General features: G+C 36.1%; 1 protein-coding gene across 1 annotated transcript in view; it reads right to left on the bottom strand.

Moving 5' to 3' along the window:
- DENND4A (DENN domain containing 4A) overlaps positions 1-25,593 on the bottom strand; it is a 131,249-nt gene that overhangs the window by 105,111 nt on the left and 545 nt on the right. The gene's annotated exons all lie outside the window — the stretch shown is intronic.

Raw genomic sequence — 25,593 nt, 5'->3', positions numbered from 1 at the left:
ACTCCTATACATTGCTATTATTTTTAATGAAACCTTTTATTTTCAGATAATTATAGATTTACATTCAGTTGAAAGAATTCATAAAAATCTGGTATATCTTTTATTAAGTTTCTCCCAATGATAATATCTTACAAAACTATAGGACAATATCACACAGTTGGGATACTGCATTTATGAATTCACTTATCTTATTTTGACTTCCTCAGTTTTACTTGTAATCGTGTGTGTTTGTGTGCATATACATAGTTCTATGCAGTTTTATCACATCTGCAGCTTCATCTATTACCACACGCAGTCAAGACTCAGAAAAGTTCTATTATAAGGATTCCTAGTGTTGACCTTTCATAAGTATGCCTACCTTCCTCCCACTCCCCTNCAAATATTTAGCCTATAAAAGGAAAAGATAATGTCTCCAAAAGCAATACCCCCTTACCAAGTAGGTGCAGAAACAACCCAAAGAAAACATGTAAGTATATATGGTGTAGAAGAGATATATGTGTGAGTCACATTTACTTAGCCATCTGGCACATTATATTTGAACATAATTATACAAACATATAAATGCACAGACATAATGAACAAACACTAAAATATAAGAAAGAGTGATTATCTACTAACACACAACAAGGACCAATCTCCTTAGTTCTAAGATAAAATTTCCTATTATGGATAAATTGAGAATTGAGTGGACAATAAAAACAGTGCCAAAGAACAACTACAATGGAGATTACTGGACGTGTCACAACATAAAAAGAAATCTTTTACTGTGTTCAGGGGGCAACCCTGCCCCTTACCCAGAAATTAGGTTGGAATTAAGTAGCTGGTATTCCCTTGGGAATGTGGATCTGGTCGGGACAGAACAGGAAGAGACTAGAAATTATTAAGTGTTAATGTCCAGATACCTGTTGTCTCTCCAGACAGACTATGAACAATTCAAAGGCAGGAACCTTGTCTTTTATTCTCTCATATAAATTATAGCAGTTATAAACACATGATAGGTATGTAATATTTATTAAATGAATGAGGTCAGCACAGTAGGAAAAAAAACAGGAAAGTTAAGACACAACAGAATCATCGGATTTTAGAGCCAAGAATGGTCCTTAGATATTTTGGTGCAATACTTCTTTTTGTAATTGAAGAAACTGAGACCTAAAAGTTAAACAGCTTGTCCAAGACCAACTACATTAATTTATGACTCAGTCCTCAGGGCTTTTAATTTGGAGTTCTATTACATCATACTTCAAGAATGTTAGCGAAGAAAGCAATTCCCAGGGGAGATCTAAGTGTTAACTAGTGAACATGGGCTTTGATGGACAAAAGAAGTTAATAGGTAAGTGGGAGAAGTTAAACTGGTTGACAAATACATGGCAACTAGCAGGTAAGAAAAAGAACAGTGACCAAAAATAAGAGAAAAGGAAGAAAGGTGAACAAAGAGATACAGCAAGAAAGTAAAAAAGATGAGGAAAATATATAAAAGGAGTAGCAATTAAGAAGTGCAGAAATGGGAAGGAGAAAAGTAGGAAATGGTTAAAAGGGATGAGGAGGGGCGCCTGCCTGGTTCAGTCCATGAAGCATGAGACTCTTGATCTCAGGATTGTGACTTCAAACCCTACGTTGGGTGTAGAGATTACTTAAAGATAAAATCTTTTTTAAAAAAGGGATGAGGAAATGGTATCTGGAGAATTTGTAATGTTGTTTACATTCTTTTTTCAGAAACTTGGGAGATTTAACACTCCTACAGTAAAATTAGATTCCATGTAAACTAATGGTAACAACAGATATCAATTCCCAATCCTATACTGAAAATCTGTCCATATTCACCAGTATGTATGAAATGCAAATATATGGTTCATACCAGTCTAGACAGAAAGGGAAGTCTGGTTTTAAATTTTGTCTCTTGCACCATCTTTTTTTTTTTTTTTTACTTAATTTCCCATATGCATACCACTCCACATCTCAAAGTTCTTGCTTCCTCTTTAAATCATCATAAACATTTTTTAGCTAATGTCTGAAATGAACTGTTGCCTCCATTGGAATCTTCCCAAAAGTTTCTCTCAAACATACAATATCTGGTTTTTCTTCTCTGTTTTCAAAGCCATATGCAACTATTTGAAATAGTACTCACTGCTTAAATAAAAACTTGAAAAAGAAATAGTACTCACTGGCATGATTAAAAACACATTTGTATAAAACAAGCAATCTAAAATTCAGCTATATAAATATGTAATAAAAACAGATCAATTGATTAAAATATCACTTCTCCTCTAAAAATTTTTTAATGTTTATTTTTGAGAGACAGAGAGCACTAGTGGAGATGCAGGGCAGAGAGAGAGTGAGCCACAGACTCTGAAGCAGGCTCCAGGCTCTGAGCTGTGTGCACACAGCCCCACAAGAGGCTCGAAATCATTAACTGAGACATCATAACTGGAGTTGAAGTTGGATGCTTAACCAACTGAGCCACCCGGGTGCCCCCCAAAATATCACTTTTCTTAAAAAGGAGACATGTAAGATTTATAGTTCTGTCATTTGATTACTGTTGAGCATTTCGATTTATTTCATCCTACCATCTATTTAAATATACTTTAAGGGCACGGGTGGCTCAGTTGGTTAAGCTTCCGACTTGGGCTCAGGTCATGATCTCATGGTTCATGAGTTTAAGCCATGCATCAGGCTCTCTGCTGTCAGCACGGAGCCTGCTTTGGACCCTCTGTCCCCCTCTCTCTCTGCAACTTCCCCTGCTCATTCTCTCAATCTCTCTCTCTCAATAAATAATAAACTTAAAAAATATATATATACTTTAAAAGCCTTTTTAAAAATCCTTTTTTATTTTTCCCCACAAACTGTAATAATATATTTATTTGTTAATAACACCTGAAGAGGACTTTTGAGAATTAATACTTGGAAACAACTTAGAAGTCTGTTATTCTTCCAATTAATAATGATTAATATAATTTTTTACATTGTAGGACTTACTAGATGATCAATGACTACAAACAATTCATACATGAGGAAACACAAATGCTAAAACACTTGGAAGAACTGTTGGCTTTGCATATAAAGAAATTAAACTCTGAAATACTACATCATCTCCAGTAAATTAGCAAATATGAATAAGAAACATTCAGTCCAATGCTGATAGTGCAGTGAAGCAAATAAACACACTTAAAAATTATTAATGGCAGTGAATTAGAATAATTTTTCTGAAAAGTAATTCAGCAAGTACTAAAACTAATTGTACTCTTATCAACTAATTCAATTTTGGTGAAATCATCTCAAGAAAATATTTTTTAAAAAATCAATCTGTCAGCCTGGATTTACAACTACATGTCTTTAAAGACTCATAGAATTTTTTTTAAAGGACCTTAAAAATCGCTTGGTCCAACCTCATCATTTTGTTGGAGGAAATTAAAGTGTAGAAAGGCAAATCTGACTTGCCCAAAATAGCACTGCTCACTAGTATCAGAGCAGGACCTGAAACTCCTTATTCCAGATCTCTTGCTACTGTAGTTGACCCTTAAACAATGCAGGGATTAGGGGTATCAGCCCCCATGGAGTCAAAACTCTGCATATAATTTTTGAGTCCCCAAAACGTAACCAGTAATAGCCTACTGTTGACCAGAAGCCTTACCAATAATATAAACAATTAATACATATTTTGTATACGTGTTAATACTATATTCTTATAATAAGACAAGCTAGAGGAAAGAAAATGTTCCTAAGAAAATCATAAGCAAAAATACATTTATAGTACTGTACTTTAAAAACTTTAAAAATCGGGTGCCTGGGTGGCTTAGTCGGTTGGGCGTCCGACTTTCGCTTAGGTCATGATCTTACGGTTCGTGGGTTCGAGCCCCGCGTCGGGCTCTGTGCTGACTGCCAGCTCAGAGTCTGGAGCCTGTTTCAGTCTGTGACTCCCTCTCTCTCTGACCCTCCCTTGCTCATGCTGTTTCTCTCTCTCTGTCCTAGAAATAAATAAAACATTAAAAAATAAAAAAAAAAAAAACTTTAGAAATCTACAATAAATATACCTACAGAGTTCAAATGGTGTTGTTTAAGGGCCAACCACATATATACCATGCAGACTATTTCAGAGAAGCCTGAAAAAATTACCCATAATTGAAAAGGTACGCCTATCAACTTAGTGAAGCTAGATGACACATTGTTCCTTTTTTTTTCTTAAATAGTTTATTGTCAAGTTGGTTTACATAAAACACCCAGTGTTCATCCCAACAAGTGCCCTCCTCCATGCCATTATTCTTTTTAAACATCCTGATGGCCAGAACCAGTCTTAGACAAAGTGTATCCTCTATTATTTAAAAGCCCTTAACAAATTTTCAGCAATCAAACCAGCCTCCAGGATCTTCCTCTTCTTCTTATTCCCAGGAAAATGTATCAGTCCCACTAACTGCTGCCCACTTTTAAATTTATATCACCAACCAAGACTCACCATTGAGACCCAAAATGCCTACTTGATAACTCTACCTGTGTATCTAATAGCCGAATCTAAACTATTTCTTTGGTAAAGCTCCATCCTTAGACTCAAACACACTTCTCTCATACATGCACACACTTATACTCTATAAATTCACCAGGAAGCAGATAAATCTGAACATGGGGTTTGCCTATACATATTATCAGTCAAAGGAGTTGATATTCTAAAGGGAGTATGAGCTCTGGGAAAGAAAAAATAAACACTATAGGAGTACAAGGGAGGGGTGGGGGGGAAAAGGACAAAGCCAGAACAACCTATCCCAGAGGAAACAGAATTTATGGTCCAGATCAAACATATTTCTTTAGATAAGCATAACAAACATCCTCAGGAAACTAAAGTAGGATATTAGGAAAATAACAAGAAATAATGAGGAACCAACTAGAGATACTGTGTTAAAAATATAACTGAAAAATTTAAAGACAAGTTCAATAACAAAATGGATATAGTGAAAAATAAAATCAGTAAGTAGATGATCAAAATGAGATGTTAGGAAGGTGTAAATAAATGAAAAACTATATTATGAAAGTTTAAAAATATGGAGGCTTAAGAGAATGAGAAGACAACCCACAAACTGGAAGAAGTATTTGCAAAAGGTGTATCTGATATAGGACTGTTATCCAAAATATATAAAGAACACCTAATACTCAACAATAAGAAAACAAACCACCCAATTAAAAAATGAGCAAAAGACCTGAATAAACACCTCACCAAAGAAGATATACAGAAGACAAGTAAGCATATGAGAAGACATTCCACATCTTAACTCATTATAGAAATGCAAAGGAAATAACAAGATACTACCACACCCCTATTAGAATAGGCAAAATCCATGACATTGACAACACCTAATGATGGCAAGGATGTAGGGCAACAGGAACTCTCATTCACTGCTGGTTGGGAATGCAAGATGGTACATACAGTCACTTTAGAAGACAGTTTGGCAGTTTCTTACAAAACTAGGCATACTCTTACCATATGATCCAGCAATCACACTTTTAGGCATTTACTCATATGAGCTGAAAACATGTCCATACAAAAACTGCACACCAACTTTATTCATAATTGTCACAACTTGGAAGGAACTAAAATGTTCATCAGTAGGTGAACAGGTAAACTGCGGTACATCCAAATAACGGAATATCACTCACTTAAAAAAAGAAATGAGCTATCAAGCCATTGGAAGGACAAAAAAGAACTTTACATGCATATTAGTAAGTGAAAAAAATCAATATGAAAAGGCTACATACCATATGATTCCAATTACAGGACATTCTGGAAAAGGCAAAATTTTGAGGTAGCAAAAAGACTGGGGGTTGCCAGTGGTTAGTGAGGAGGGGTTAAACAGGCTAAGCACAGAGGATTTTTAGTGCAGTAAAACTATTCTTTATCTGTCATTATATATATGTCATTATATGTTTGTCAAAATCCACAGAATATACAACTCAAAGAGTGAAACCTAACATAAATTTTGGACTTTGGGTGATAATTATATGTCAGTGTAGGTTCATAGATTGTAACAAATGTCCATCCCACTCTGGTGTGGGATGCTGATTGTGGAGGAGGCTGTATCTGTGTTGGGGGCGGGAGTATATGGGAACTTTGTACTTTCTGCTCAAATTTGTTGTTAATCTAAAACATCTCTGAAAAATAAGGTGTAATTGAAAGGAAAAAAATTAAAGGATTAGTTCTGAATCCCTCTCCCTATGAAATGTGGAGGCTAGAAAAATTAGAGTCAACATCTAAACAATAGGTTTTTCAGGAGGTGAGAAAAAAACAAATGGAGGTGAGGAAGTACTTAAAATAATGATCAATAATCAATAAGCTTTAAAAGCTGACAGACAAGAATGAATGCAAATATGAATCTAAGGGTAACCATCAGAAGAATAAAAATAGAATACATAACTTTTAAACTGTCAACAAAAATTTTTATTTTTCCTCAGAAAATAGTAACAGAAAGAAGAAAGGAAAAGAAACTAGGGTAAACAGAAAATACAAAATAAAAATAGCAGGAATAAATCCTAACATAAAAGACAAAATAGTTTACCATAGTAAAAAAAACTCTTAGCTCTCTTGGAGGTAATATGCTGGGGTTCTTACTGATCCTTGAACAAATCAGGCATTTTCCAGTCTCAGGAGCTTTTCCACCTGCTCTCTATGTCTGGACTAGCCTTCCCCAATGCCAGTCAAGCCAGCCCATCCTCAGGCCTCTCCTTCTAGGTCACCCTCTCAGTGAGGCTTTCCATGACCACCTATTTAAAATTTCAACAACCTCCCACATCCAACATCTCATATTCTCTTTCCCTGCTCTGATTTTCTCACCTTACTACTTTTCACTATGAAACACAGAACATATACATTTTATTATTTTGTTGTTACTCCACAAGACTGTTAAGTTCATTGAGGGTAGGCATTTTTTCGGTTTTTGTCACTGCTCTAGAACTCATATCTAGAACAGTGCCTAGAGAAGAGTGTGTGGTCAATATTTGTTGAAGGAATGAATAAACAAATTGAGGTATCTGTAAGTAATGGAATAATTTTAAAATTTGGCAGATACCATGATTTGAATGTCGTGTAGAAGTTAGGAGCAATTAAATAGATGTACACAGCCACACAAATAAATTTTTTAAATTTACCGAATGAAGATAGGGGAAAACAGAGAGGAATGTATAACAGAATATCATTTATATAATTTTTTATTTTTTCTGAGAGAGAGAGAGAGAGACAGCGTGAACAGGGGAGGGTCAGAGAGAGGGAGACACAGAGCTGAAGCAAGCTCCAGGCTCTGAGCTAGCTGTCAGCACAGAGCCTGACACAGGGCTCGAACCCATGAACCGTGAGATCATGACCTGAGCCGAAGCTGGATGCTTAACCGAATAAGCCACCCAGACGCCCCCAAAATATCATTTATATAAATTAAAAACATATTCAAAACAGCACAGTAGTTTTCAAAGATACATTCAGGATGATATGCTAAATATATTACAGTGGATATCTATACGGGAAAGGGAATTAGAGTGTGAAGATGGAGCATAAAAGGAGATAAAACAAAAGCTGGGCCCCTGCGTTAGCATAAGCCAATGATGAAAGCGTACCATGAAATGAGAAATAACGATTAAATCAAGTCTCTATACCTGAGGCGCTCTCACTCCGCTTCCCCTCAAAGAGAGGGACTTAATCACTGGTTTCAACAAAACTCAAACCATTGTGACCTTGAGAAGACTCATTTCAGTAGAGTGTTGGTAAGATGGAAAGCCCCACTGGAATGAGCTGAGGAGAGAACAGGAGATGAGGAAGTACACATAACCTTTAGTAGGCATTTTGATGTGAAGGGAGGTTGGGAAACAGAGTGGTAACTGGCAGAAGACATGGAATTGGCAGGTCTTTTTTTTAAAAAAATGAACAAAATTAAGAGGCGCGTGGCAATGGCAATCGTCCAGGGAGAGAGAAAATGAGGATGAAGGAGAAAAAGAGGATGAGTATAAAAGCAAAAAGCCCTGAGAAAGCGAGAGAAGATGGGATTTAAGACAGAGAGGGTCTGATTATAGAGGCAAGGGCTTTACCTCACCGTAAAAACAAGCTGTAAAAACACATGTATGATGTGAAAACACATCATAATGTGTTTAACAATAATTTTTCTGAATAGTCAGGCTTTGGTGAAGTAGGGTCTTAACATTTTTAAAGTCATGAACCCCTCTGAGATTCTGAGTAGTGTTAAGGATCTTTTCTCCCTTAAAATATACACTGACATATTCAGATAAAACTTTATATATGACTTTAGGGGGTTCACGGAGCCATGCTTCCCAAAGTAGTCCATACACAAGTCTCTAGTTTTTGTTTTTCACTCTTCAAAGTATAACATACATATAGAAAGGGCACAGCTCCATGAATTTTCAGAGTGAACATACCACGTGTAATAAGTATCTTCCAGGTCAAGAAATAGAACATTACCAGTAACAGGAAGCCCTCTAACCCCCTCCAATCTCCCCAAAAAAGAACCACTATCCTCACTTTTAATGCTAGATGAGTTCTGTTTCTGAACTTTGTATAAACCAAACACAGAAGGATTCACACGGAATATATTCTTTGGGTCTAGCTTTTTTCTCACTCTACAGTACGTGTTTGGGATGCTCATACTCATATACATAGCAGTAGTTTATTCGCTTTCATTTCTGTAGGGTTTTAAATTTTGAGAATATAACACAATTTTAGTTATCCATTCTATTGTTAACATACACTTGGCTTTGTTTCCAATGTTAGGCCATTATAAATAATTTAAAAATCATGTATAAATTATTCTACATGTCTTTGATGTGCAAGTGCATGCATTAAAAAAATACCTATGAATAAAACTGCTAGAATACAGTGTATGGGTATGCTCAACTTTAGTACATGATGCCAAAATGTGTCCCAAGTAATAAGACTTTATATTTGATGGGTCAGATGGCTTAGAAACAAAAACTTTTTTCTACCAGCACAAACATTCCTCTAACTGAGCTAAAATATTAGTTTGGTGTCATGTTTGTTTTAATTAAGTCATTGCTGAATAAAACTATACAAAGACTATAAAAATAGGAGTTAAGTGCTCTGGAATCAGTATGGCCAAGTTCAAATCCAGGCTCTATCCAGTGTCAGATGATGAGATAAACTAGTACCTATGTGCTTCAGGTATTACAAAAAAGGAGAACCAAAAAACACCTTAAATTTAATTCAAATGATTTTATTTGAATAATTTAACAATGTTTAATTCAAACAATTTTATTTGAATAATTTAACAACTTTGCCGATTTTGCTTATCTTTTCCTTATTTTATGGGTTTATTGATTTTCTTGGGAATTACAGAAGTGGTATAATCAATCACTTCAATGCTTGATGATGTAAATGTTTAAAGATAGGAAATCATGACTCTGATTCTCTCATTCATTCATCTAATAAATATTTATTGAATGTTTACTGAAAAGGACGTGTGTCAGTTTTACTTTTAACTGTCCACCATCTGAACTCCCTTTTGATGCTTAGGAGAAATCTGCCATTCTGTGTGTCTTGAAAGGAAGCTGGGTCTCAGAATCAACCATGTAAGCCAAAAAGGCCAGAGAGTTGCTTCCCTATTTAGGGACAAGGTACATAGATTGGTCATTTAGATGCTTTATGCAGAACTTTTCTAGACCTTTAGTTGCTAAGACAGTTTAAAATTCATTTATAGGGCAGAAACATGTAACACAAAGTGGCGTTGTCCCAGCAACTGCATCCAGCGTCCTGCAGGGGAGTCAATGCTGTCTTAAACAGGAAAAGGAGAATTCTATGACATTGACTATGACTACGGCCTAGCCCAGAGGCTGGTTGGTTGGTTTCCTATTCTCAGAGTCTGGTTCTCCAGTCTTCCAGTCATTCCTGTAAACTAACTAATATCCTTTCAACAAATAACTTTTCTTCTGCTTCAGCTAACCAGAGTTGATTTCCGTTGTCTGCAACCAAGAATGGTAATGCTACCATGTGCCATGCCTTGTACTAGGCACTGGGAGCACAAAACAAATGATATGGCCCTGCTTTACAGGAGTTAATAGAGAAGGCAAGTAAACAAGCATTTACAAGAAATGGTAAGTCTAAAACAGGAGTAATCACAGAAGGCGCAAGGACACACAGTTTTAGCGTGAGGAGTCAGAAAAGTAAGGGATGTCATCTAAATCTTGAAATATGAGCAGGGTAATAGAGGAGAGCTGGAAAGTCATTCCAAACAAAAGAAACAAGTAAAAAGCATATAATCTCTCTGCTCATCACCTCCTTCCAACACAGTACTGAAAGCATATTTGAAGGACAAAAGTGACACAAAGCAGACCAATGGTATTTTGGAAGGGGATCAGAAAGTCCTAATATGTGACCTGGATGACAATGGTGGTATTACTGAGCTTGCTGTATGAAAACGAACCTCATGCCTAAAACACACCCACACCCACCACTACTGCTCCAACCGCAAAGATGGCCACAACTACCTTCTTTTTCTCTATCGTTCTCACCTACCTCAGTCACTTCTCAGAACAGTCAACTAGAGAGCTCTGGGGTTTTGGGGGGGTTTTGGTTGTTTGGTTGGTTCTCTGAGATGAGGGTGGTGTAGGAATCATGAATGAGTGGATAAAGGAATTGAAAAGAGAAGTAAAGTTATTAATCAACTGATGAAAGTAGTGAAGCACAGGGCATTCTGCCAACTACTTACACTAGTTTTGCTTAAAGACAGGTACAATTCTGCTGGAGGAAAAAACTGATGCGTTTATGTGCCCTCTTCTAAAATTATATAATTTCTCTATTGACACAGGTCACTTTTAGAGACTTACCTTTTAAAATTATATTTGGCTTACACTATTTATATATTATACTATTTATGTGTTATAGGCTTACATATTATTTTCACTCTTTACTTTTATAAAAACTATGATCTTCATTGGTTTTATAAACTCTAGCATTTTCAGCCATCCACTGTATGGACATCTATGCTTGAAGAGAAAAAAATCACCATAAAATAAAATAACAAACCAACCAAACCACTATAAGAAAAATTTGATAAAGGAGGCTGAAAGCAATGATCAGTGATATGGCATTCTCAAAAGTGACATCAAAGTTATAGAACAAAGTGATTTGAATTTTCTAAAATCTAGAGTTCTCCTTTGAAGAAAGTGGTATTCACTACCATGTGAAGGATAGATACGAAAAACTAAGTTTCATTTCAGTTTCATAAATTGAATGGTGCAAAAATGCATTTCAGTCATACCAAACTCCAGACTACCTTTACAAATTTATTTCTTTAAAATTTTTTTTAAATTATTATTTTTTAAGTAGGCTTCATGCCCAGCATGGAGCCCAATGCGAAGCTTAAACTCATGATCCTGAGATCAAGGCCTGAGCTGAGATCAAGAGTTGGATGCTTAATCTACTGAGCCACCCACCCAGGCACCCCTCAAATTAATGTCTTTCTGCCAGAATGCTCCTGTTAAAATGGCCCGCCTCTGCATAGTATTTGAGACCTGTTCTTTGAAGCCTTCCCTAACCCTTTTTTCCAGGAGAGAATGTTATTCTCTCCTCATTCTTCAAAAGCACCCTGTACATATCTTGATTATGATTATCACATGAATACTGTAACTGCTTCTTTGAACATGTACTCTTTGCAACTAGATTAGGCATTCTTTGCAAGTAGGCAATGTTACATCTCTATCTCTGTAAATATCTGTTTCAGCAGTCTCTAGCAGAGAACAGGCAGTCAGCAAATGCTTGTTGAAGAGAGAATGACACGATATATTCATAATGATATTAATATAAGGTTATTTGTGTTCATGAAAAAGCATGACTCAAACTTCAAATTCTGTATGTGGAAGCTAAAAAATCAGCTCCCTTGGTTTTTATTTGAGAAAGGGAGATATTTTTACATCTTTCAAAATAATCACCTATGGATTGCAGATGAAATCATTTTGTTATATTGGCGATTATATAAAGCCAATGACTGAGTGGTCTCTTTTATTTCAAAAAAAAAAATGCTCATTTCACTTCACATTATTTAGTATGCCTTTGTAACCACCACCTTCAAGCTAACATACTTCTCTTCCCAGAGTTGTATTCCCTGCATCTCCTTCCCGACCATAAAAATGGGGCCTCATAGGTTTCATGAAACCTTGGTTTTGTCCAGGATAGTTGACTGGACCAGACATAAACACTTGCCTCAGACTGGATTTTCTCCCAGAGGATTAGAATTGGATCACAGAAGCATGAGTGAATGTATGACTTTATGAGTCGGAAGACTTGTTCAGCTGTGCCCAGTGGTAAAACAACGAAATGCATATAAAGAAAAATGAACTGGACAAGAGAGGCAGAGAGATCATGCTGCCCTAGGATGTTGAGAAAATGGCCGCCCGAGTTACTGAGGAGTTTCCGGTTCCCCTCCCCTTCGTGAAACCTGTCTGTACTTTTATCTTCAGGCACTGTGNGCAAACAAAAGAAATTTGATTTTAAAAATCTCAAAAAAAGAGGTCAACTAGGAATATTAAAATTAATATTAATTAGTTAATCATAGGAGGGGGAAAAAAGCCTTGTTAATAAATGGCTATTACATTGGTATCTTCAGGAATTCTTCAGCATAAGAAAATGAAAACTATTCAACTATTCACCAACCAAAACAGGTTCAAACAGCAGCCTATATATCCAGCTTTAGCACAGTTGTGAGTCAGTATGAATGAAATTCTATTTCAAAGTAAAGGGGAAAAAAAAAGATTAAGGGACAGGGAATATTTTAGAGATTATTAGAACAAAAAAATTTTTAAAGAAAAATAATACTGCTTACTACAACTTTGACCACAAAGTGGATGAGAGTTATATCTTCTCAATAATAGCCAGTCTTATTTAATAAGCCTAAATATCATTATGTAGTTTTCCCCATCCGTCTATACCTATTTCTCTGAAAAAACATACCAGTTCAGAGTCCTCAACTAAAATACTTAGTGGTAGATAACAGTGACCTTTAAAAAAAGGAAGCATTTCCCAAAAGTACTGCTATTACATGGCATTGGCTTTTTAAACAAGACTGTTATGCTAGGTTTTCCATGTTTCTTTGATATTAGCTTGTTAGTAAAAAAAACACAACATATCTAGTATCCTCAGTAACAACTTCCAAATGGATAGTTGAGAACAATGATTATCAGTACCTTGTGCTATTCCTAAGTTCAAAACATAACTTTTTAAAGAAAAACTGATTAGTTTCACATAATCAAAATTGAGCAAGACTGGGAAAATCTGCAAATGTAACAGCAAGTTCAGAGATAAAAACAAACAAAACAAACAGTACTTCTATCAAATTCACCAAGATATATAGACAGTTGTGGTATTCAGAAAAAAGATGAGAGGCAAACTTAGAGTAAAAGGAAAAGTTCTGAAAACTGTAACAGTGATTGCCATAAAAAATATTTAAAGTAAACAAGTCTCAATTGCTTACAATAATGAAAGAAGGCAGAGGTGTCAATAATTTTTAATGACTTTTATTGCTTCTAGAATGTTTGCTGAAATTACATTTGATTATGAGTACTTCATATTCAATGAATTTATTTTAAACCAAATACTGAAGGGATATGCAGGTTTGACTCCGTAGTTGAGAAATTTTCCAATTTCCCTATTGTGCCCCCTTGTTCAATCTTTGTCTACAACATGCTTCAGTTTATCCCCCAATTAAAAAAAGGCCCAATCTTACACACCTTAATCTATAACAGGAAAGGCTGACTAACTGCTATATAGCACAGGCTATGTGAATATTAAGAGTAAATAAAGGGCACTGCTAGGGTTTAAACAGTACAATTAATAAGAAAAGTGTGCTAAACTTAAGTATCCATCTATAGAAGAATGATAAGAAATATGTGTGTGTATTTGTGTGTGTGCATGTGTGTGTATAAATATTATGCAGCCATAAAAAAAAGATGAGATTGTGCCATTTGTGACAACATGGACAGACCTAGAGGGTATTTTGCTAAGTGAAATAAGTCAGACTGAAAAAAACAAGTACCATATGATTTCACTCATAAGTGGAATCTAAAAATACATAAATATATATGTAAATAAACAAAAAACAGAATCAGACCTGTAAGTACAGAGAACAAACTTATGTTTGCCAGAGGTGAGCGAGTAGGGGATGGGCAAAATGTGTGAAGGGGAGAAGGAGATACAGGCTTCCAGTTATGGGATGAATAAGTCACTGGAATAAAAGGCACGGCATAAGGAATAAAGTTCATGATATTGTAGTAGTGTTGTACGGTGACACATAGTAGCTACACTTACGGTGAGCATAGCATATCAGAGAGAGAAATCAAATCACTGTTGTACACCTAAAAATAGGTAACACTGTGTGGGAAGTATACACAGAAAAATTTTTTAAGTGTGCTGAAATTTAAATAATTAAGTAAAATTAGGAAATACTAATCCTCATTAATGCCAATTTCAAATTTATAATACAATACGAAATGTTGGAGCTACTACAAAGACTAATCATCAACTTGCCATGACAACAGTCTCAAAAGCTAGCAATGTACATTTCATTTAAAAACCCATGATTAGTTGGTTTGTTCATTCATTTATTAATTCCAGGTTGGTGAGGGGACACAGGTACATAAATTAAAACATCCCGAGGTGCCTGGGTGGCTTAGTTGGTTAAGTGTTCGATTTCGGCTCAGGTCATGATCTCACAACTTGGGAGTTCAAGCCCTGCACCGGGCTCTGTGCTGACAGCTCAGAGCCTGGAACCTGCTTCAGATTCTGTGTTTCCTTCTCTCTCTGTCCTTCCCCCACTTAATCTCTCTCTCTCCCTAAAATATAAATAAACATGAAAAAAATTTTTTAAGAAATGCTAAGAGCAACAGGAGCTATAATAGGGTATCTACTGAATATTTACTAAGTGCCAGACACTGTTCTGAGTGCTCTTGAATTAACAGATTTAAGTTTCACAACAATCTTACGAAGAATTCACTGTTTCCATTTTACCAGGGAAGAAATAGAGGTACAAGGAGAGAACACACATAGTCAAAGAGCAAAGCCAGGTTTCAAACCCAGACATTCTGGGTCAAGAACCAACTAATTTACACTTCCTCTCCAATACTACAGTGATTCTCTCAACAAATTCTTACAGAGTATCTTCCCTGTGCCAGGAGCTGTTTCTAGGTCCCTGAGCTATAACAGTTAGTAATAGATAATTTCACAGAGGGACTTGATAATCCAGTCAAGAGAATGGGTCTGAGAAGGCTTTTTGGAGGAAGGAATGCTTAGGCTGAGTCTTAAAAGATGCAAAAGAGTTAGATACGCAAAAGCAAAAGGGAAGGAGAAAATGAAGTTATTCCAAGCAGAAAGACTACATAAGCAATGGTCAACAACTTCAGAAAGTAGTTCTATATGGCTAGAGTGGAAAACAAAAAGCAGAAATGATAAAGATTAAGATTAGAGAACCAGTCAGAGGCCAAACCATGGTCAGTCTTAATGACATGGTAAGGAGTGCAACTTTATCTAACTGACAATAGGAGTCAAGGAAGAATCTTCAAACTGTATGTTAGACACACCCATCTAGCAATTCTGATAAGGTGAATCTCACGGAGATAAAACTGAAGACAGGAAAACCAGTGAGAAAGTAAGGAAGTAGATCTTAATAAGGCAGAGGTTAAAATAGGGATGCTAGGGAAGGGACTGATTCAGAATATATATATAGGAGATAAAGCCAGCAGAATTCAGTAAATGAATGGATGGGAATGAGAGAGAAAGTGGGAGAAATCATGAATGACTCCTAAATCCCTTGGATGATGAAGTCAATAGCAAATTATGATGTCTTTGGAAGACAACCGATCAAAGCAACATTTTAGGCAGGTAAGTTCAGTTTGGACAAGTGGAGTTTGAGGTGAAGATAAGTACGCAGTTAGATAATGTGATGTTTTGAAAAGATGCTAATGCTGGGAAAACAGCTTGGTGAGTGATTGGTAGACATATGGTAACTGAATCCACAGAAATAACTGTGACCTAGCAGGGAAAATGTGAAGGCTGACAAGTGCGATGAGCTAACCCCAAGAACACGGCTTCTTATGGGATACAGAAGAGGATAAGCAGAAGAGAGCAGTATGGTAGAAATCAAGGGGCAGAGTTTCATGAGAAAATGGCCCAAAGTATTATTGTTTACTTCAGCAAGAACAAGGTTAGTAATATGAAGTGGAAATTAAACTACAGTGGATAAAGAAAAAATGGGTGAAAAAGAGGTAATTTTAGCTAACGCAGTTCTTTGTCAATTTTCTCATCCATAAAATTGAGATAATGGGTTATTTGGATTCCAAAATGACTTACTGCATGGAGCCTCACATATAAGAAGCACTACAGGCTGATTATTATTTTTCACACTTGCTCACTACACTTAGCCACACTGAGTGCCTTTCTGTTCTCATCCCAAACTCCATCGTACTGGAAGGCTTTGCACCTGACGCTCTCCCACAAGTATCCCTCTTTCTTCAGCTCTTCACATAACTGACTCTCTCATCTGTCAGTATCATCTCCTAAGAAAGGACTTCTGGAGGAAGAACCCTCTTTCAGTCATTTTCCCCTCTCATCCTGGTTGACTTCCTTTATAACTTATCATTATTTCCACTCTCTTGTTTAATTAGAGGTAATGCGGCAAAGTGATAGAAAATGCAGTCTCCACAGTCAGCCTGGCTGCCCTCAAATTCTGGCTCTGCCACTAATAGCCATGTGACATTGGAGGGTGACAAGTTGCTTCATTGCTTGGTGTCTTAATTTCCTCATCTTTTTTTTTTTTAATGTTTATATGTTTATTTATTATTGAGACAGAGAGAAACAAAGCATGAATGGGGGAGGGGCAGTGAGAGAGGGAGACACAGAATCTGAAGCAGGCTCCAGGCTCTGAGCTGTCAGCACAAAGCCAGACATGGGGCTAGAACCCAACAAGCTGTGAGATCATGACCTGAGCTGGAGTCAGCAGCTTAACCGACTGAGCCATCCAGGTGCTACATTAATTTCCTCATCTTTAAAAAAGGAAAAATAATAAAGTACTTATCTCATAGGTTTCTTGAGGGAATTAAATGTGTTAATCTGCATAAAATTACTGTACGAATACAGGTACATTCTGAGTACTCAATTATTTAATTGTTTGCTTGCAATCATCTCCAAAGCTTCACTTAATGGCACATCTCAACATGTGCTATTAAAAATATTTGAAGCTACAAAAACTCTCAGTCCAAATCATCAAGATGTCAACTAATAACCAAATGAAGGAGTACTTTTCTGACTAAACATCAAAAAATATTACTTTCAGAGATGGGATTTTTTTTTTTGGCCCCAAAAGCGGGGGGGGAAATAGCCATACAAAATGAAGGGTTTATAATTAAGCAAGGGACATTTTGTTAACTTTTTAAATTTTGATAAGTTTTTTAAAATGTTTACTTATTGAGTGAAAGCACAACTTGGGGAAAGGCAGGCAGAGAGGGGGACAGAGGATCCGAAGTGGGCTCTGCACTGACAGCAGAGAGCTCTATGTGGGGTCTGAATTCATGAGCTGGGAGATCATGACATAAGCTGAAGTCGGACATTCAATTGACTGAGCCACCCAGATGCCCCTGAGTTTTGATAAACTTTTGGTAAGATGTAATTACTATGTAATTTAGACTAATTTATAAAAAGTAAAATTAAAATATGTAAGATGGGGAAAAATGGTTCTTAAAAGTTCTGACATCAGTAACTTTGGAAAACAGTGTTTTGACTGGAAACCCTAAGAGTAAAGACGAAAAGAACTGTACATAAAACTGCTGTAGTTACAGGACGCACTTCTCNCTGAGCCACCCAGATGCCCCTGAGTTTTGATAAACTTTTGGTAAGATGTAATTACTATGTAATTTAGACTAATTTATAAAAAGTAAAATTAAAATATGTAAGATGGGGAAAAATGGTTCTTAAAAGTTCTGACATCAGTAACTTTGGAAAACAGTCTTTTGACTGGAAACCCTAAGAGTAAAGACGAAAAGAACTGTACATAAAACTGCTGTAGTTACAGGACACACTTCTCCTCTCTCTCTCTCTCTCTGCCCTTCCCTACTTGTACACGCAATCTTACCCTCTCTCAAAATAAACAAAAACATAAAAAAAAGAACTGCTCTAGTTGGCACAGTTGTTTCTGTTGTACATGTATGACAGGACTGACCAAATAAGTAAATGGGCGGAAAATGGCGAGAGTCAGGTTTTTTACTTTTTGAGAGGGAGGTTACAGCTAAACAAGAGGGTAGAGCTAGGGTGAACCAGACGGCACTGAAATATAGTCAAAGGTAACAGTAGAAACTCATGTTTGGCTTCAGACAGATTAAAAACAACAACAAAAAACCAGCTGTATGTTTGTATATGTGGATTAATATTCATACATACATTTCTGAGGCGTATGCACTGAGAAAGCCTAAAAGCAATTATCTCTGGCAGCAATGAGCACACTCAGAACCAGATCTTGTTTTCTAATATCATTCTCTAATAGAATTAACCAGGGAACTTTGGAGAAATGGTTGACTGGAGGACTGACACAGGGAATACACAAGATGAGTTTGGAGCACATTGTTTGTAGTGCCTTTAGAAAGTAAAGAAGTGCTAAAAAATAAATAAATATAGGGTATATCCTATTGGTCACAGGAACTATCCTGAAAGAGGCAGAGCAATTTAAGCAATAACATAAAATAGTAGAGGATCATAACCCAAAGTTACAAAATGAATATCCAGGAGTACATATGGATTGAACAAAAAATAATGGGGGAAAAGGGAAAAACCTCCGTTATAGAAGAATTCCACATGATTCTGCAGGTATTTCCCCTTCAAGGAGTTGGAACTCAATTCCCCACCCAACTAAATATGGCTTCCACAAGTGACTTATTTCCAAAAAGTAGAGTACGGGAAAAGTACACAGGAAAGAAACTTGGCAGTACTGCCTCAACCAGGTAACTGAGGTTAAAAATATCAGTGCAGGGGCACCAGGGTGGCTCAGTCGGTTGAGCATCCAAGACTCCTGATACAAGCTTAGGTCCTGATCTCCAGGTCATGAGAATGAGCACCAGCATCAAGCAGAGTCTGCTTGGAATTTCTCTCTCTGTCTCTCTGCTACTCCCCAGCACGTATGAGCACATTCTTTCTCTCAAAATCAGTAAACATTTTTTTAAAAATAAAAAAATTTAAAATATCAGTGCTAAGCTATATTGATAGTATGTACCCTTGAGATGATGTAATTAGATTGGCATTTTACCCCGTGGTCATCCTAACCCCAAACTTATACCTCAGTCTAACACTGAGAAAAATATCAGACAAACCCAATCTGGGGTAACCTTCTACAAAATATCTGACCCAAACTCCTCAAATCTGTCAAGGCCATCAAAAACATGGAAAATCTGAGAAGCTGTTACAGCCCAGAGGAGCCAAAGGACATAGGGCAAATAAATGTACTGTGTTTTCTGGAACTCAGAAAGGACATTAGGTGAAAACTAATGAATTGGGGTAACATACAGACTTTAGTTAATAGTAATGTTCCATTGTTGGTTCCTTGGTTGTAACAAATGTAACATAGAAATGTCAAATATTAACAAGGGAAACTGGGTACAGGGTATATGGTAACTCCCTGCAACTTTTCTGTAAATATAAAACTACTCTAAAATTAAGTTTACTTAGGGGCGCTTTGGTGGCTCAGTCAGTCAAGCGTCCGACTTCAGCTCAGGTCATGATCTCACAGTTCGTGGGTTCGAGCCCTGCATCAGGCTCTGTGCTAACAGCTAGCTCAGAGCCTGGAACCTGCTTCAGATTCTGTGTCTCCCTTTCTCTCTGATCCTCCCCTGCTCACGCTTTCTCTCTCTTTCAGAAATAAGTAAAACATTAAAAATTTTTTAAAAATAAAATAAAATAAAGTTTATTTAAAATAATAGTAATAATAGGGAACTTATTCTCTTAACCAGACTGATTTTAGTCCTTTAAGTCATGTATAATAGGTTGGAAAGAAACAGAAATACAATTAGTACTGTACAAAGCAATCTCAATATTGATGAATAGTTTATAATATCGTACACCTAAGTGCCTACTTAGTCATTTAACTTGTGTACATTTTTATTTCTTAGTTGGTATGCACTTTAGGAGCAGAACACTCTCCTCTAAGCAGGACTCATATTTTGGATTAAAGAAAAATTGTGGCAGTAATATTAGTAAAAATTTCACCTGGGTTTTGAGGTCCAAAAAGTTTAAATAGTTTTAGGCAAAATATATTTACAGTTTGTTGCTGAAACATTTCCTATAGTTTCAGAAGGAGAAGAATGTAGCTACATATTTTAAGAAAATACATTGGAAAGGTCACTAATTATAATATATTATAGTATAAAATTCACAAACACTGGGTCCTTAATGGTCATTATTTTTAAAATTTAGAAACTTCAAAAACCAAATAAAAACAAACTTTACCAACAAACAAACTTCACTAACATTTGTAACTATCTTGAATATTTTTAAAAACAAACCAAAAAATCTCCTACAAAAAAAAAAGACAACCCAAAAGAAAATGCATAAAGGACAGATATAGGTAAATCACTTAAGAGATAACTAAAAATGCTCATACATAAGAAAAGATGAAAGAAAATAAAAACAGAAAATGAAATGCCATTTCACACCAATTAGATTAGAAAAAATCAAAAGTCTGATAACATTAAATGTTGGTAAGGATATGGAGGAACAGAAATTATTTGTCAATATCCCATAAATATCCCATACAGGGAAAGATGCTTATATCCTAAGACCCAGCGATTGACAATTAGGTATATGACTTGGAGAAATTCTGGTATGTGCTTTAGAAGACAGTAGGATGTTCACGAGGCACTGTATAATACATCAAAAATAAAAAGCAATCTAAATGCTCATCAACAGAGTAAATGATAAATTGCAGTATATTCATTTAATGGAATACTACACACCAGTCAACATAAGTGAGCTAGACCTATAGGGCTGACAAGGATGGGGGAGAAGGGTAAAAATTTAAAAAGCAAGTTTCAAAATAAGTATACCACAATAAAATCATATTAACAGCTATTTACGTTATATTTTTAAAAAAATAAATGCCAGGCACAGTTTTAAGCACTTTATATAAATAGACCTACTTGTTTTCCACAACAACTTTGTGAGGTAGGCAGATCCATTATCCCTATTTGAAAGATGAGGACACAGAGACATGGAAAGATTTTAAAATCTGCCTAATGTCAAAAACTTTTTTTGCCTAAAGTCACAAAACTTTTTTTTTTTAATGTTTTATTTATTTCTAGGAGAGAGAGAGAGAGACAGCGTGCGCAGGGGAGGGTCAGAGAGAGAGGGAGATACAGACTCTGAAATAGACTCCAGGCTCTGAGCTGGCAGTCAGCACAGAGCCCGACGCGGGGCTCAAACCCACAAGCCGCGAGATCATGACCTAAGCGAAAGTCGGACGCTTAACCAACTAAGCCACCCAGGCACCCCTAAAGTCACAAAACTTTTAAGTAGCAGTCAAGATTAAACCAAGGGAGTACGGCTCCAATGCCCACAGCTCTTCAAAAGCATTGAAAGCATTGAAAACAATGCCAGGTACCGTTCACATAAGGAGTTTATTAAAAGGTAAAATGGAAGGATACACATCAAATTTATTATAACAATTGCCTCTGGGAGGGGATATGAAGAGAGAGGCAGAGAGGATGAAACTGAGGAGAAAAAAGATTTTAACCTGATCAGCAGTGTTCAAGTACAACAAAAGCAAGTTCCACCTGCTCCATTAGTATTCAGTGTAGTAACTATGATATACATAAATCTTTTATATTAAAATTACATCTGGGGGCACCTGGTTGGCTCAGTGGGTTAAGGTACAACTCTTGATTTCAGTTCAGGTCATAATCTTGTGGTTCATTGAGTCTGAGCCCCAAGGTGGGCTCTGCATTGTCAGTGATGTGCCTGCTTGGGATTCTCTCACTCTCCCTCTCTGCCCCTCCCCTGCTTGCTCACATTCTCAATCTCTCTCTCTCTCTCAAAATAAATAAATACTCTTAATAAATATATATATATATCTGAAGCAAAAAAGAAAAAAATGTTAACATTTTTTACTGTGAATATATGTGTGCTTACCAGTTTTTTTGGGTGACTTTCTATATATTTTTAAAAATTTTTAATGTTTTTAAAATTTATTTCTGAGAGAGAGAAAGAGAGAGACAGCATGAGCAGGGGAGGGGCAGAGAGAGAGGGAGATACAGAATCCGAAGCAGGCTCCAGGCTCTGAGCTAGCTGTCAGCACAGAGCCTGATGCAGGGATCGAACGCACAAACTGTGAGATCATAACCTGGGCCGAAGTCGGATGCTCAACTGACTGAGCCACCCAGGCGCCCCCATATTTTTAAAGCTTTTCAAAAACAATAATGTCTCATCTATACAATATTACAGGAAAAATAAAAAGAAATCTAAGAAATTTCCAATCTCCCTATTTCAGCTTTTATTTGGAAATGAAAACAGCTAAACTGTGAGTTTATGTATGTATGTATATGGAAAATGCATTTTTATATGGATCCAAAGAGATACTAAAAGCATACCAGAAATAGTATCTCTTACTATACATTTTGATGACTATTCTCAGTGAAAATAAAGTATAACACCAATAGGAAAACTCCCTTGATATCTCTCCACCTTTTTTTCTTGAAAGTTTATCTCTTCTCTCTGTTGGTCTTAACTTGTTTATGCTTTTTAAAAGAAGGAAGCAAGTAGGTACTAAGAAACTGTCGTACTCTTTAAAAATAACACTAACGGCCATAGATGAACATACATGTGGCCTTTCTGAATGTAAAATTCTCCAGCATACAATCAAGTAATGCTCCAAAACTTTATGTCTAAATGGTTGTTTTGAACTCAAAATAGATTTTCCCATAAAGAAAGTTAAAAGAGGATATGAGCACCAGGAAAAAGATACTGGAAAAGCAGAGTACACAGCATGCACTGACGGCCCAAGAAGAAAAGAAAGGTTCTCAACCAGAGTCTGAGGACAGAAATCATGCTTCATTCACCTCTGTATCTTCTTTCAGTGACTAGCAAAACACTCGGCATCTCATAAACATTCAAAAGCCGCTGCCTACTGACTGCTGGGGTACAGAGGAAAAGATGGAGTCAAGCAGTCCATCAATAGGTGGCACTGCCAATATAAAACAGTTTGGGTGTAAGATCCACTTAGAAAGGTTGGACAGTAACAATGTGCATTAATATAAGCATCTACATATGTAAAATCACTATCAAGTTGGTGCTGGTAACCAGAAGAGTGCCTTCACCTAAATTATTAGCTCCTTCCATTACTGTGTACTGCATAAGCACCATATTTTGAGTTAGTTTTCTAATGATGAATCATGAGACAGTCTATTGGAACAGTGGTTATGTGGGAGTTTCAGGATTTTCTCCTATGACCCCTGAAAATATTTTAACGTCACTTTTGTGATTATTAGAGTAATACTATTCAGAAGACAGAAAAAAGTATAAACACAAAAATAAAAATCACCTACAATCCTATCATCCAGACATCTTTTAACATTTTACTAAAATATTTATTTCCTGCCAATCATTTTGCCATATGTATATGATATGTTATAAATAATAACAAAGTATATTCTTTATATTCTGATTTTTTTCAACATTATATTGTACTTTCTCATGCCAGTAAATATTTCCAAAAACGTGACTTTAATAACTGCATGGATTATCATTAGTTTCACTATTCCTCTAATTACGGCATTTTGACTACTATAAATTTTTCACCATTATGGTAACAAACTATATAAATTAATCCTTTTTAGTGTAAAGTTCTACACCGCTGTTTTAGAATTCAAAGTTATAACTGTGATGTACAGTAATAAAGAGTAGAGTGCTTCATTTCCCCCAATTCACAAATTCTATTGAGCAATGATCAATAATCTAAGGTATTAAAGAAGAAATTTTTATCAACTTTCCTTCAGTCACTCTCATCTTCACATCTAGTAAGCAAGAGGAAAGTCCCAAGATAAGTCTCTGACATCAGAGAGGACGAGAATAACAACTCAATTTTCCTGCTGTAGCCACTGTTGTTTTCCACTTGGAATAATGAGCCATCCACTTAAATAGAAATAATAATAAAATTTGTAATGTACATCTCTATCTTTATCAGTTCTTAAATCCAAGTTTCCACAGTAAGTAGATGGCTAAGAAAAATTCTGCAAACAAAAAAGATAGTGGAAATAATATCACTCACTGTAAAAAATAAGTTTTCTTTTATAATTCTGCCATGACTTTTATTATTTTTGAATGAATTAATAAATGTCATATACTCTATTCCCTCTTATAGCTTCCCAATTATTCCAAATATTATTCAAGTTGCCATAAATAGGCCAACAGCTCCAGGAGCTTAAGAATCAATAACTATTTAAGCCAGTGGTAATTCATGTGGAAAAGTTCAGAACAAATCAGCATCAGCTTCCTGGCTCTCTTGCACAAACAAAAAATTTATATCGCTTCACCAATTTTCAAAAGTGCAAATTTGTGTACATAAATTTAAAACTCAGACAAAAATTTACTCATATTTATTTCTATTGGGCTGGTGTCAAGATCAATTAATTTTCCTAAAAAGTACATTCTTTAAAAATTCTACAGTGAAGTAAGTCTATGTTTATTCATTCAGAAAAAGAAAATTATGTAAGATACAGCATATATAATGACGATAAGGAGGAGGATATATGCTATTCTGGACTCCTACTAAGAGGTGCAATTCAAAGGGAAATTGTGAAAATGAAGTAATTGTTGCCCAAAATGTCTAATTCTGGCCAAAACAAAACAGAGTTCCCATAAAAGAAGCCAAACACAATGTTTTGTTTCATTATAAGTTCAACCAGGGTTCAAATAGCTCAGAAATTCTGTATACTTACGTTTTCAAAAGCTGAATCCCAGAACTATCTGCTCTAAACATAAACTGAATAACTTGCCCAAGAGTCCTTACTTATTACCTAATCTTAGGTCCCCCAGAGACTACTTTTTACAAGAATCTCAAATGTACTACAATAGATGAATGTAACCTGGGAAATGCTGTTTACAGGTGTCTCTGCCTCCTTTCCCCAAGACGAGAAGAGGTAAACTACTGCAAGCAAAAAATAGAGACTATACACGCCAAACACCTTACAATCTTGTAAAATTGTTTCTTTTACACTTGGGCTATTATTTTCTTTAACGTATAACGCATTTTAAAGAATAACATATTCACGGAGCAATACAATTTCTGTCCTCACGAGTCTCTAGCTGGCTGACACGCGTTATCTCCTCAAATAAATACATGCCTGTTGACTGATGCCTGCCCTGCTGTTGCAAACAACAAATAACTGTCCTGTAAGACAAAAACCCTTCTCTAAGCCTTCAGGCGTAACCATACGTTTGAATTAAAAGCACTCTGGAGCAATAACAAATATCTTCCAGCACATCTGTCATTTAAAAGCACGATAATGAAAAGCTGTCGCTGCGACCCAGTTTTAGGTCACAAGCTTTTTTCTCCCCCCCCGCCCTCCCCTGCCCCCAAAGCC

Source organism: Crocuta crocuta, unplaced genomic scaffold (genome assembly GCF_008692635.1).
Source record: "Crocuta crocuta isolate KB4526 unplaced genomic scaffold, BGI_CrCroc_1.0 scaffold130, whole genome shotgun sequence".
In the NCBI taxonomy this organism is placed as follows: Eukaryota; Metazoa; Chordata; class Mammalia; order Carnivora; family Hyaenidae; genus Crocuta; species Crocuta crocuta.
This window is presented reverse-complemented; position numbering and strand designations above follow the sequence as displayed.